The sequence below is a fragment of the Lytechinus pictus genome, chromosome 15 (assembly GCF_037042905.1).
Source record: "Lytechinus pictus isolate F3 Inbred chromosome 15, Lp3.0, whole genome shotgun sequence".
Classification (NCBI taxonomy): Eukaryota; Metazoa; Echinodermata; class Echinoidea; order Temnopleuroida; family Toxopneustidae; genus Lytechinus; species Lytechinus pictus.
Window position 1 is genome coordinate 13,155,265 of NC_087259.1, and position 12,390 is coordinate 13,167,654.

Consider the following 12,390-nt stretch of genomic DNA (forward strand, 5'->3'; position numbering starts at 1 on the left):
GACTAATGAAAATTTGATATAAATGAAATGGATTCATGTTTTTTGTCACACCCATACGCAAGAGGAAAGTTTTTAAAGTTGAATCTTCACACAGTTATTTATTTTTTTCATGAAAAAATGATATTTTGGGGTACAAAATGACCTCTGTGATCTTTGACCTATGACCTTTTTCATCTCGCACATCTTTGAGACCAATTCAATAACTTTTGATCTGATATTTTGTCCGAAGATATTCTTTCCATAACATATGTTATCCTGCAATGAAGTGTACTTGGGTGTTTTTTTTTTGTGTGTGTTAATGACATAATAGAATTCTTTGAAATTTCAAATTTCATTATCTATACAGATGATACAAAATATAATTTGTGAAATTAAAATAAAAAAATGGACTGAATTATCTTAGAACAAACTTTGCTATTCCTGCATTTGAAATAGCCTTAATCTCTAATTTAGAATATGAACTAAAAAAATATCATTAACTCTTTTTGTATCATAATAATTTATGAAACTGGAAAGAACATATTAATGATATTCATGGAAAATAAGTGTACATAAAGCTTTTGTGCACAAATTCAAATCGGGGGAGGGGGGGGGGGTCTTTGTCTTAATGGGGAATGCAAGTCATAAACCATGGTGAAGCCCACTGTGGAACTTTCAAGCAGCCTGCAACATCTAACGTCAAAGAAATTCTTGCATCTATTTTTTTTTTCTATTTAAATTTTCTAATCTAAAATTTTGACAGTATGAAGTAGCTATTATTCATTTTGAGGATCAAATTTACTATTTTGGCTATAAAGGGAAGTTTCCCTGGCAACTTATTGTTGGTCTGAGGGTGGCTGGTCACATGAAAAAGCAATTACAAATAAAACCTGAGAAAAACCTTATGGGGTTTTAATAATTGGCGCAGAGCCATCCAGATGCAAAGTAAATTTGAACATGTAAGTGTAATGAAGTTTAGTACATGAAGTTTATTTGGATTAAGAATCAAGAGACCAGTTAAGAGTCTAGGACGAAGGATCGAATCGAAGAGAACTTCGGCAACTCAAAATAAATGACCCTGGGATGGGTTGAATTTGCGCTTTCCAATTTCTCATTTCATTAATCCAGTACAGTATTAATATTGTGTGCATAAAGTGAACAAGCCTTTTGCAAATTGCTTAACGTTCTTATTTCCCCCATGGTCCGGGACTTACGTTCCCCTTTAAACAATTATTCTACGAAAGTAAATCCAGGGTAAAAAAAACAGAGATAAAATCCATTCAAGGAAAACTCTGGAAAACCTTTGGGTCCACTTTTGCAGAATGGTAAACACAAAATAAACACAATTACTAACTTCATGTAAACCGAGTTAACTCCACAAATACCTACAAGCCATATTAATTATAAACGTCGTGATACTTGAAAATCATTTGTAACCTTGTGCACATATCATTTTCTCCTAGTAATCATGCCCTATTAATATGCATCCATTAATAAAACAACAGATAATTCAGATAATTTGGAAAGTCAGCAAATAATTAGGGACAGTGATTTTATATTTACAGATAAATCGAAACGAAAAATCTGTTTTGGTTCTATACTTTTAAGAAGAAAAATCATTGCAAAATGGAACTTATGCTTTTTATTCTCTCAAAAACAGAAATTCATTCTTGATCAAGTTTGAAACAGAATAAATGATTTCAAGAAAGAGAAAAGGACTTTTTAAAAATTTAAACTGAAAATCACTGTGCAGAGATAATAGCTTGGACCTGCTCCTTTGAGATAAACAAAAGTCATCATAAAATACCTAAAAATGGGTTTATGACAGTGTTGGAAAATTCACAAAATTGAACACTTTGGGGCGCTAATATTGTCTAAAAATTAATTTTCAACGTACAGCAGAATGATGAGAAATGCTTTTGCAGTGTAAGTGCTTGTTGCACAAAAATGTAACTCTTAATATGAAAGAAATAGCCCCAAAGTGTCAGCAATCTCACCCACATGGTGGACAAAAATAGCCCCTAAAAATAAAAACCATTTCCCATCCTGGTTCAAAAGTAGCGAATGCAGATAGTCTTTTAAACTGGCATTTGGTTCATTCAATTTGATTTACATGGTGGAAATTTCCATATTCAGTACATATTAAGTGGAGCACCAAAATCAGACCGTGTATAATGTCTGGTGTCAAAGTACCAGTCCCTGGTAGTCATCTCTCTCAGAAATAAGAAAAAGAGGTATTTACAAACAGATTCCTTTGTTGTATGTTTCAAAGGATATAACATTTGGTCTTTCTATACAGGTGGATTATACATCATGTCCATGTATGTACCAACAAATAATCACACCAGACAGTCAGTGCAGATGTCAAGATTTGTGTCACATCTTTAGCTCTGGTAGACTTTCCCAGATAGGGGGTGCATCCATGTTGTACGTCGAGTGACACGACTGCAAGTGTAAAGTGAAAGAACAAAAAAAAAACTATTCTAACAATAAATCCTCTTCAAAAACTTTCATAGCAAGTTGAAACACTTACACACTATTAACAAATAAAATTTTGCATTGGGACAACTGTTCTACTAGTAAACTACCCTGAAACACTTTAGCTATATGTTCCATTTGGGGATTTGCACAATTCAAGTACATACATATATCATCAAAAACATTACCCAAATTAACTTGGCTAGTTTTCAAATTTGCATATTGCAGTATGATACATGTTTGTTCACACACACACACACACATATATATATTTCCAATTATAAACATCAATTTATCTGAAACGGCGTTCCCTTCTGAGAAGAGGCTCTTTGATGAGAAGTACAGTGTCATAACTGAAATTATAAATCAACTAAAAATCACATTGCCTAATCAGTAAGTTATTCAGTACAAAGTTTTTGCCATGGTTCATTGACATAAATCTAAATCTATGAAATCATGAAATCTTAGCTGAAAATAATTACACTGAAGATCACCAACACAGATAAGCACATGTGGTAGCGTATTATTATTATTGCTTCGAAAAAGACCTGACACCTAAGGAAACGCCCTGCTCACTCTGTCTATTTCTCAGCAATTACACTTTTTCTACCAAAATAATTTGATACATATCTTTTTCAATAATAAATACAAACACTTGAGTTGTCAGCTATAATATGATTCAGATCGTTTTCAAACTAACATTAGATATTAACCCTAAATCTCCCAGGGTATTTTGATTCTTGTCATTCCCGGGGGGCCATTATAGCCCCCCCTTAAGATCTCGGCCGCGGATTGCGCGATCACAACAAAAATTTGCATGATGGTAGAGAATGACATAATCTACGCAGTTGCATTGGTAAATTTCACTGAATTCATATATTTTTTTTATATGAATTAATTATGCTAATTTATTCGTGAAATCATACTTTTTGCTCTGATTCACTAAATAAAGCTCCTAGAATGCTATATTTGGCTGAAAATATTCTATATAGCATTCCTAACAATTGTGAATGAAAAAAATTCTGGTACCAAGACCGATTTCTTATGTATTTATATTGTTTTTTTAATTTCTTACGTATTTCTTTGTTTTTTTACTTTTTGTTTGTTTTTTATTGTTTTTTCGATGGAAACCTTTCCAGACTTAATTCTCATCATAAACAAGGCAAAATTAATTAAGTTTAATCAGTAAAAGTAGAAATGATACATTGATGAATTTTGGCTAAATACACAATTTGCATTGGATTTGTACATGAAATCACGTTTATGAGCAATTTTGGGTCTGACATGCACTTACATAATATTACGTAATGTCGTAACCGCGTAACCGGGCGTCAAAAATTTGGTCTCAAAATTTGCGCGAGACTTGAAAGTAAAAAGTCAGTGAGCGGCGAGGTAAAAAAAATGTGCGCAGCAGATGTATCAGGAAAATTGTCGAGGGGGGGGGGGCCATTATGGCCCCCCCCCCAGCAGAATTAGGGTTAAGGAGGCCGATCAGAATCGTGCTGCAAACTAACACCAAACAGGAAATCACTCAATATTGCATTATAGGCTTTCCTCAAGATTTACCTCCATGATTTTGCAACTTTCTTATACTCACTTTAATTATTACTTTGTTCCATCAGCTGTGTAAGCCTTTTCTAAGCTGTGAAGTGAAGCTGTAAACCAAAGAAAGAAACAGAACTTGAAGATGAAAGTTATAAAAACTTTATCTTACATTGTAGGTAGACCAGTTATTGCAAAAGTAAACTTGACTGTATCAACAATCAATAGAATGCATAGCTCCTCTCAATACCAATGGCTAACCCAAAATTTACTACTATGACAAATCACTCCTATCTAAATTTAATGGAAGACAGAGGAGTTAGGTTTAGAATAATGTGATAGATAGGGTTAGGTTCAGAATCATGTTTGAAAATGAGACCCCCTATATAGAATCTTTACGAAAACTAATCAAAATGAATAATAATGTTTCAAAATTAAAAGAAAAAAAATAGTAAGATTAAACAAGAACTTGACTGTTTGAAGTTTAATTGTTATTTTATAAGTAATGTAAGGGGAGATATTACGTCACAATGAGAGAGCCCGCCAGTGAGCGCACGAGGTCTTGACTTCAATCTTAGAAGCAAAATTCAGATCGTGACATCTGTAGCAACGGAAAAGGAAGATTACTGAAACTTAACCTGTTTGATAACCACTCAGGGTGGGAGGGAGGGGACGTAATATCTCCCCTTACATTACTTATAAAATAACAATTAAACTTCAAACAGGTAAGTTCTCGTTTAATCTTACTATTTTATGACGTAATGACGTTGAGAATTACATCACAATGAGAGGTTCGAAGCCAGGTGTCACGATCTGACCAGAAATGTATAAAAACAAACAAGATTTTTTTTTTCATAGAAAAAATACCTGAAAACCATTGTTTCATGCTTATTGTCCAATCACTGCTGATGCAAAATCTGCTTGATGCACACTTGTCTTAGAGCTTTCCTTTGGTTTATTATAGTACTTGTGGAAAGTCTTTTCATTTGACCACCCTGCTTGATCAAGTATCAGTTTGACTGGCAAATTTGCACTGTTAGCAGCCGATGAAGCTGCAGCCCTCGTGGAGTGAGCCTTATACACGTCTGTATTGATTCCAGCTGCAGCCATAGTTTGCTTAATCCACCTGGAGATGGTTGCTGCAGTGACACGTTTGTGTGGTTTCTGGTAACTAATGAAAAGGGCACGTTCCTGCCCCCGAATTCTTTCCGTTCTCAAAATGTACTCCTTTAGGTAGTGACCAATGCACAGCCTTCTGTCAGGGGCATAAGCTTTAAGTATCAATACAAAGTCTGCTTTCCCTGGTCTGTCTTGTTTATAAAGTAGCTCCTTAAACTGAAAAAAGATCATACTACCTTTCATGACCATGTTGTCCAAATTAAGAAGGTGCAAGGACTGTACACGTTATATATCTGTAAAGCGCTTAGGCACGTCGTTCCGATGGATTAACCGCTATATAAAAGCGGATTATTATTATTACACGTTGGGCCGACAGTAAAGCAATCAGCATGCACAGCTTTAGAGTCAATGCTCTCAGATTCAGTACTCTTCTTGGAGATAGGTTTCGAAGGTAGTCTAAGACTGGGGACATATCCCAGACTTCCTTATATCTGGATTGTGGTGGTCTTTTGTTGAAAACGCCTCTCATAAATCTGCTGATAATTGGGTGATTTCCAATATCATATTTGTCATCGTTTAAGATTAAGAAGGATGAAAGAGCAATCCTCGCTTGATTAATAACACTGTAGCCCGATGATCCATCAAAGAAAAGTTCGCTTAAGAAGTCTAAAACATATTTAACTTCAGTCTGAAGTTCTGAACACAACTTAGGTTTTTCCTGTCACAGAAAGCTTTCCATTTACGGATATAAACTCCATACTGTTTCTTAGTAGAAAGCCTCCACGAGGCCGATATTAGAGTCATTGTTCTGTCGCTTAGTCCTTTCCTTTCCCATGCATCGCACAAAGCCTGCAACATAAAAGATCAAGACAATGATTAAGTGGATGAGGCTCATGTGTAACTGAGTTAACCAAAAGTGAATATGATTTAGGTATGAACATAGGCTCCCCAAGTGTCATGTTCATTAGGACTGGGAACCATGGTTGAGAGGGCCAGTTGGGGACGACAATAAGTCCCATAGCTTTGTCATTACGTATTTTCTGTATACATTTTGAAACAAGGCAAAATGGGGGGAATGCATAGAAAAAGAAACTGCCCCAGTTCACAGAGAAAGCATCTGTGGCCTCAGCCCCCGGGTCTGCTGACCATGACATATACCTCTCAAGTTGTTTGTTAAGTCTAGATGCAAACAGGTCAATATCTGGCAACCCAAACCTATTGACAATAATAGCGAACACTTTTGTGTCTAGCATCCACTGTGTTCTATCATTAAATTTTCGGGAAAGAGTGTCGGCTTCCACATAATTTAGTTTCCCAGGTAGGTGGGATGCAGTAACCCAAATATTGTGCATAATGCACCAGCTCCATATTTCTTGAGCTGCTCTATTGCAGTCCCTGGATTTGGTTCCCCCCATATTATTGAGGAAGGCAACTGCTGTGGTGTTATCTAGGCGAAGTAAGATATGAGTATCATCATGCAAATGAGAGCAGAGGGCTTTCAGGCCTAACCCAGCTGCCAGCATCTCAAGATAGTTAATACCACTAGAATTTGCCATTCGAATTTCATCATTACTCCATCTACCACCGGTAGAATGAGTGAGGTCAGTTGCTCCCCACCCCAATTCACTTGCATCAGTTCGCAGTTCAAGGAAGGGACTTTCCCTTCCAATGGGGGAAAACACCGACTCAATATTGGAAAGCCACCATTTGAGATCCTCTTTGGCCTCATGAGATAAGACCATCTTTCTATCAAAGTGACCTTTGTTGAACCTCAGTGCCCTAACCTTATCTATTTCCAGGGTGGTATTTCATAAAGCTGTTCGTAAAGTTACGCACAACTTTACGAACGACTGGAACATGTTCTTACACATAAGTCAGCTATATAGGGATATATCATATAGCACAAGAAAGGGTCACCAGTCGTGCGTAAAGTCATTCGTAACTTACAAACAGCTTTATGAAACGGGCCCCTGAGCTCTTTAGTGTAGGGGTCCAAACTGGGCAGCAGGAAATGTGGCTACGAGTTTACCTATTACCCTGGCAACTCTTCTAAATGTAGGTTCGTTTGAACTGAGCAGATCAAGGCATGTTTGAAAAATATCCTGGACTTTCGTGATGGGGAGTCGAATTTCCATTTTCATGGTGTCTAGTTCAAACCCTAGGAATTGCAATTTAGTTGTGGGAGTTAAGACTGATTTGTCTGGATGTACCAAGAACCCCAATTTAGTTAGCAGATCAGTAGTGGCACTCGTGGCCCTTTCTGACTTTTCCAGTCTCCCATGATTAAAGTATCATCCAGGGGGCCGTAAACAGCATGCCCTGCTTTTCTCAGATGTGCAAAAACAGGCTTCAAAATTTTTGTGAAAAGTCTTGGTGCAGTGCTGAGACCATTGGGCAGAACCTTGAACTGCCAAACTGATTTGTTCCAAATGAATTTCAAGAATTTTCTGTGCTTGGGGTGGATTGGCACTGAGTAATAGGCATCCCGGAGGTCGACTGAGGTGAGCATACAGTTAGGGGTTAGGAGATGAGCAGCAGTGTGAATGTTATCCATTTTAAAATGATGGTAATTGAGAAATTTGTTAAGGTCTGAGAGATCTAAAATGATACGAATACCACCACTCTTTTTGGGTCTGGAGAAGATGTTGGAGATAAATTCTCCCTCTTCGTGAAAGGTGGCTTCAATGACCCCTTTATCTCGTAAGACCTGAATTTCATTGCTTATTTTATCAAAATCCTCACAGCCACGTCGATATTTGACAGGTGGATCTTGCTGTGAGGGGATTGCTGCAAACTCTATCTCATAACCCTGAACTGCATTCAAAATAAAAGGGTCAGATGTTAATTTACACCATTCTTGGTAATGCTCTTTCAGTCGGCCTCCGACTGCTTTCTTTTCCTCACAATTAGTGGGTACATAATTTTGAGAGACACTTACCTCTTTGTTTTCTGCTTTGTGAGCTATTTCCTCCTTTGGCTCAGCATGTTGCTCTGGCCTGGTCCGGCTTGTTGAGCATGTGACTTTGTCTGATGGGGCCAGCTCTGTGCTTGGACTTGGTGTTGGTGAGGTTTTCCTCTCCCCCGACCTCGGGGGGCATGGCCTAAAAAAGGCCTGTCAGGGTACCCGCTGTGCGGTTCGGAGGGTTGAGTAGCAGTGCTGCTGGCTTTGCCTTTAGAACGAGCCCACCCCACTGCAGCAAACTTGTGTTGAGCGGCAGTTGAATTCCTCTGGTAGGGGTGGTAGTGGGCTACATGTTGTGAGGAGCGAATAAAGCCTTGCCCTTTACTCCCGAGGCCTGCTACTGCTTGTTGCTGATCCCTCAAGTCCTTGACTTGTTTACTCAAGTCATCTCCAAACAAAAATCTCGTCACTGGAGTGTCAGGCTTACAGAGATGGTTATATCTGCGGTGCAGACTAGGCTTGATGAACTCCTTTAGGAGACAATTCATCTCAAATTGTGCGTTACAAATAAGTGCCAAGGCATCTTGCAGCGTTTCAGTCATAGACTGGGATGAGAGAGTTCGAAGGAAAGCATTCAGTCCTTTGGACAGGGATTTCTGTACCCTGTGCATCTTAAGATCCCTCGACTTAGTTTGCGGTGTTAAAATTTCCCATATAGCTGGGTTTACACGTGGAGTAACGATGGACTGGCAGTTAACTGGTAATGGATACTTCGCAACCACATCGGTAAGAGTTTTGCCCTCTAATTGATTGCCGACAAGAAACTTGGCCGACTGTGCCATGTCCTGATCCATGGGCTCCCCAATGTCAGTTGGCGTAGCAAATTTTGCCGCAAGAGAAGGAACTGCGATAGGTTGGGGCTGCTTCTGACTAGATCTAGTCTGACTCTGATCCTGTGCCTGTGGCCAGGAATCTGCAAGTTCAATTTCATCATGTTCATTCCCATAGTCATAACTAGAGAAGTTCTCAGAAACACACACATCATGCTCCATGTAATCCATAGGCATAACGCAATCTTCGTAATCCAGATTTCCAGTAGAGCCACCCGCGGTGAAAATCTCACCAGGCTCTACGTCCCTTGCCCTCGGCAACCCCGACCCAGCGGGTGCGGGTTTGGTCGGCTTTCCGATCGGTGCCGGCTGATGCCCCGCAGCGGAAGGCGAACACATGTGGCGCTGAGTTTCAGCAATTTGGGCCACCATTTTCTCTAGTGCTTGGAAACGTCTGTCCATATCGTCCGATAATTTCGGAGCTGTAGGTTTTACCTTTGGCTGGGCAGAGGGCTTGGACTTCCCACTTTGTGGCTTTTAGCCTTGGGTGGCATAGTCAAGAGTGTCACGTCGCTTCCATTTCCAGCTTTGCTGGCCTCATCGACGGAACGTTCATCCGCCTTCCCCGTGAGCGCGGAGGCGGAGGTGGTGGGCTTTGCCCTCGAGATCGTGCCTTTGGCACTGAAATTAGAGTCATTGTTTTTACGATCCAACATTATGTTCCTAAAATCCACAAATACGCAAGAAAATCCTTGAAGGGGTGACCGAAGATCACGACCACGAAAAAATTTGATGAAACTGTCCAAAACACAAAAATCCTTTGGAAAAACGTCGAAAAAAGTAGTCAGTCTCAAGACTAAAAATATTCTATGACCTCGCAAGAATGGCGCTACTAACGAATTGAAGTCAAGACCTCGTGCGCTCACTGGCGGGCTCTCATTGTGACGTAATTCTCAACGTCATTACGTCATAAAATATATATTGACAATAAAATCCAAAGTTCACTGATCTGAAATAACATATGAATATAGCTTGGAAGCATTATATTCATTAATTAACACTAGTGAAATCCAATAACCATCTCACATGAAAGATATTAATTGAAGAAAGTAATAATCAAAGTGACAGCAGCTAGGTAGCCTACATGGGGAATTCATCAGATCTTCATGCATTGTGTAATATGCTCTGATATAGACAAATCACTCATAAAAACAAGCATATTTAATGCACCATATAAATATAATAATCACCCGGGGGGGGGGGGGGCACTTCCATTCACGAGTGGATACCATGCGCGACCGTGGGGTCTCGAAAAGCATCCTATACACGTAATTTCCATATTCTGAAAATGCGCCCCTTATTAAACAAACAAGCATTGGCGTGTGAAACCCTACCCTTAACAAGTATTGGTAACAAAACGACTCTTGGCAAATGTTCCCTGAAATGAACCCCTAAACAAGTACAGGAATGTTTTATTGTTACGGGTCCTTCGGTCGTCGGCTTTACCTTATTTGGTTTAGTACGACCCCACCTTCTACACCTCGCGCAAATCGGACTCTAAACACGAAGTGTTGGGGCAAAAAGGACATCCTTTATAAAACATTTTAATTTTGTTTTATCATTCCCGCGAATTCGACCCTAAACACGTTATTTTCCTAGCGAAATAGATACCCTTTTTTCATTATTTTTGTGTTTTTGACACCCTTATCACGTTACGTACGTAACGTGCCCTATCGTGAAAAAGACATCCTTTTTACATGTTTTTTTGGTCGCGCATGGTATCCACTCGTCAATGTAAGTGGCCCCCCCGGGAATAATCATTACACTGCACAACTTACCACTGGATCTCGTGGCATATTTCTGGGCATTTTCTTGACCTTTGACTTGAGTTTGTTGAGTCCATCGTCCAACGGTGACAAGACATTTACTCCTGTGACAATTACTTCAGGCTTTATTTTGTGTAAGATGTAGGGTTAGGGTTAGAGTTACATGACATTGACTTCTTCCTCATCTAGCTCCATATTGCGCTTCCTGTTGGGTGACTTCTGCCAGAAGAAGCTCTGATTTCTCAGCTTTGCTCTCGTGGATAACAGTTTATGCTCCCTGCACAGAGAAACAAATATTTGAGACAAAATATAACTTTCATTAATGAATTTGAAAAATGGAAGAAATTGTCACTGTAAAATGATATATAAAATGCATGAAGCATATCAAGCATATTAAAGCATGAATAATCAAAATATAAAAAAAGAGACTGAATTCTACAAAATTGAAGTAGGTAATTTATTTATATTTGCAAACATATCACAAAATAGCTCACAATGATTATTCCAACTTTTTACTTTTCCCCAAATTTCATAAATCTTAACGGGTAAATTGGAGGGAGAAGACTAGGTCACAAAAAAATTTATACCATTGTAGAATGATATCTTTCTTGTGCAGTCAGAAGTTTCTTGACACAGGTAACTGTATTAACAAAATAAAGCAAATATTGAGCGAAAATATATGTTGCACGCTGGCATTTAAAGTATTAATTGATTTATATGTATGCTTTGCCTTTCAGTTGTCATGGTGATTACACTGTTTCCTCTTGCTTTGTTACTATAAATACAAACTGAAAATGAACTTCAACAAGGACTAGCCTGTCCCTTAGAAGGAAAAAAAAATTATCATCATAGGTGGTAGGTGAAACCATGGTTGACAACAAAAAGGAGGTTTCAGTTTGGACAATACGAAACACATGCAAGTTCTCCAAGCTGAAGATGTACAGTCATTCAAAAGGTACCTGAGAATTACCCCAGCTATATTCGATGGACCCTGTCATTGAGTACATCATCGAATGCAGAAGCAGTATACAAAGTTTGGAAGAGCTATCCCTGTAGGCCTGAAGCTGGCCATGAGGTTAAGGTACATGCCAATTGCTGATACCTACACTTCACAGTCATCGCCTTCCGTACATCATCTGAATCAGCATGACATTTCGTACCCAAGGTATGCAATGCCTATGCTGCTCAATACAATGAAGAAGTGCTATCCTGCCTCCTAACCCAAGATACATGTAGATGGCTCGAAATTGCCCATCAATATCAACGAAAGTGGAATATATACCCCATGCTTTGGGAGCATTAGATGGCAAGCACATGGCCATCAAGAAACCAGCTAACTTCGAAGGCTTATTATAATCACTTGGGTCGCGTTCGCGTTCGAAATCACTCGGGTTTTGGATTTTTGGCGATTTTTTTTATTTCGATGCGATTTTTTTTCTAACGGTGTCTTCAATGGGACAAACACGCTGGGAAAATAAAATGAAATTGAAATTCTAGTTTAGTTTTAAGCCGGCAACTGCCTTAAATAAAATGCCCTCGCCTACTGCTTAACATAACAAACAAGCAAATCAGCCATGTGGCTCAACTATCCTAGAATGCATCCAGACTTCTACTGTTTTTATACGAGGACTCCCGAGTCGGAACTTGCCATATCTGCCACATCGATATTACATCGCATCATTCCCATATGCAGATATGCCTGCATGCAATGGCC

At 38.9% G+C, this 12,390-nt stretch overlaps 1 long non-coding RNA gene across 1 annotated transcript; it reads right to left on the bottom strand.

Moving 5' to 3' along the window:
* Positions 1–288: 288 nt before the first annotated feature.
* On the bottom strand, positions 289–10,953 carry LOC135156793 (uncharacterized). The gene is made up of 3 exons (XR_010295831.1): positions 10,689–10,953; positions 4,055–4,112; positions 289–2,424 (listed from the first exon to the last, which is right to left on the bottom strand). It is a non-coding gene; the product is annotated as an uncharacterized LOC135156793 (long non-coding RNA).
* Positions 10,954–12,390: the final 1,437 nt, after the last annotated feature.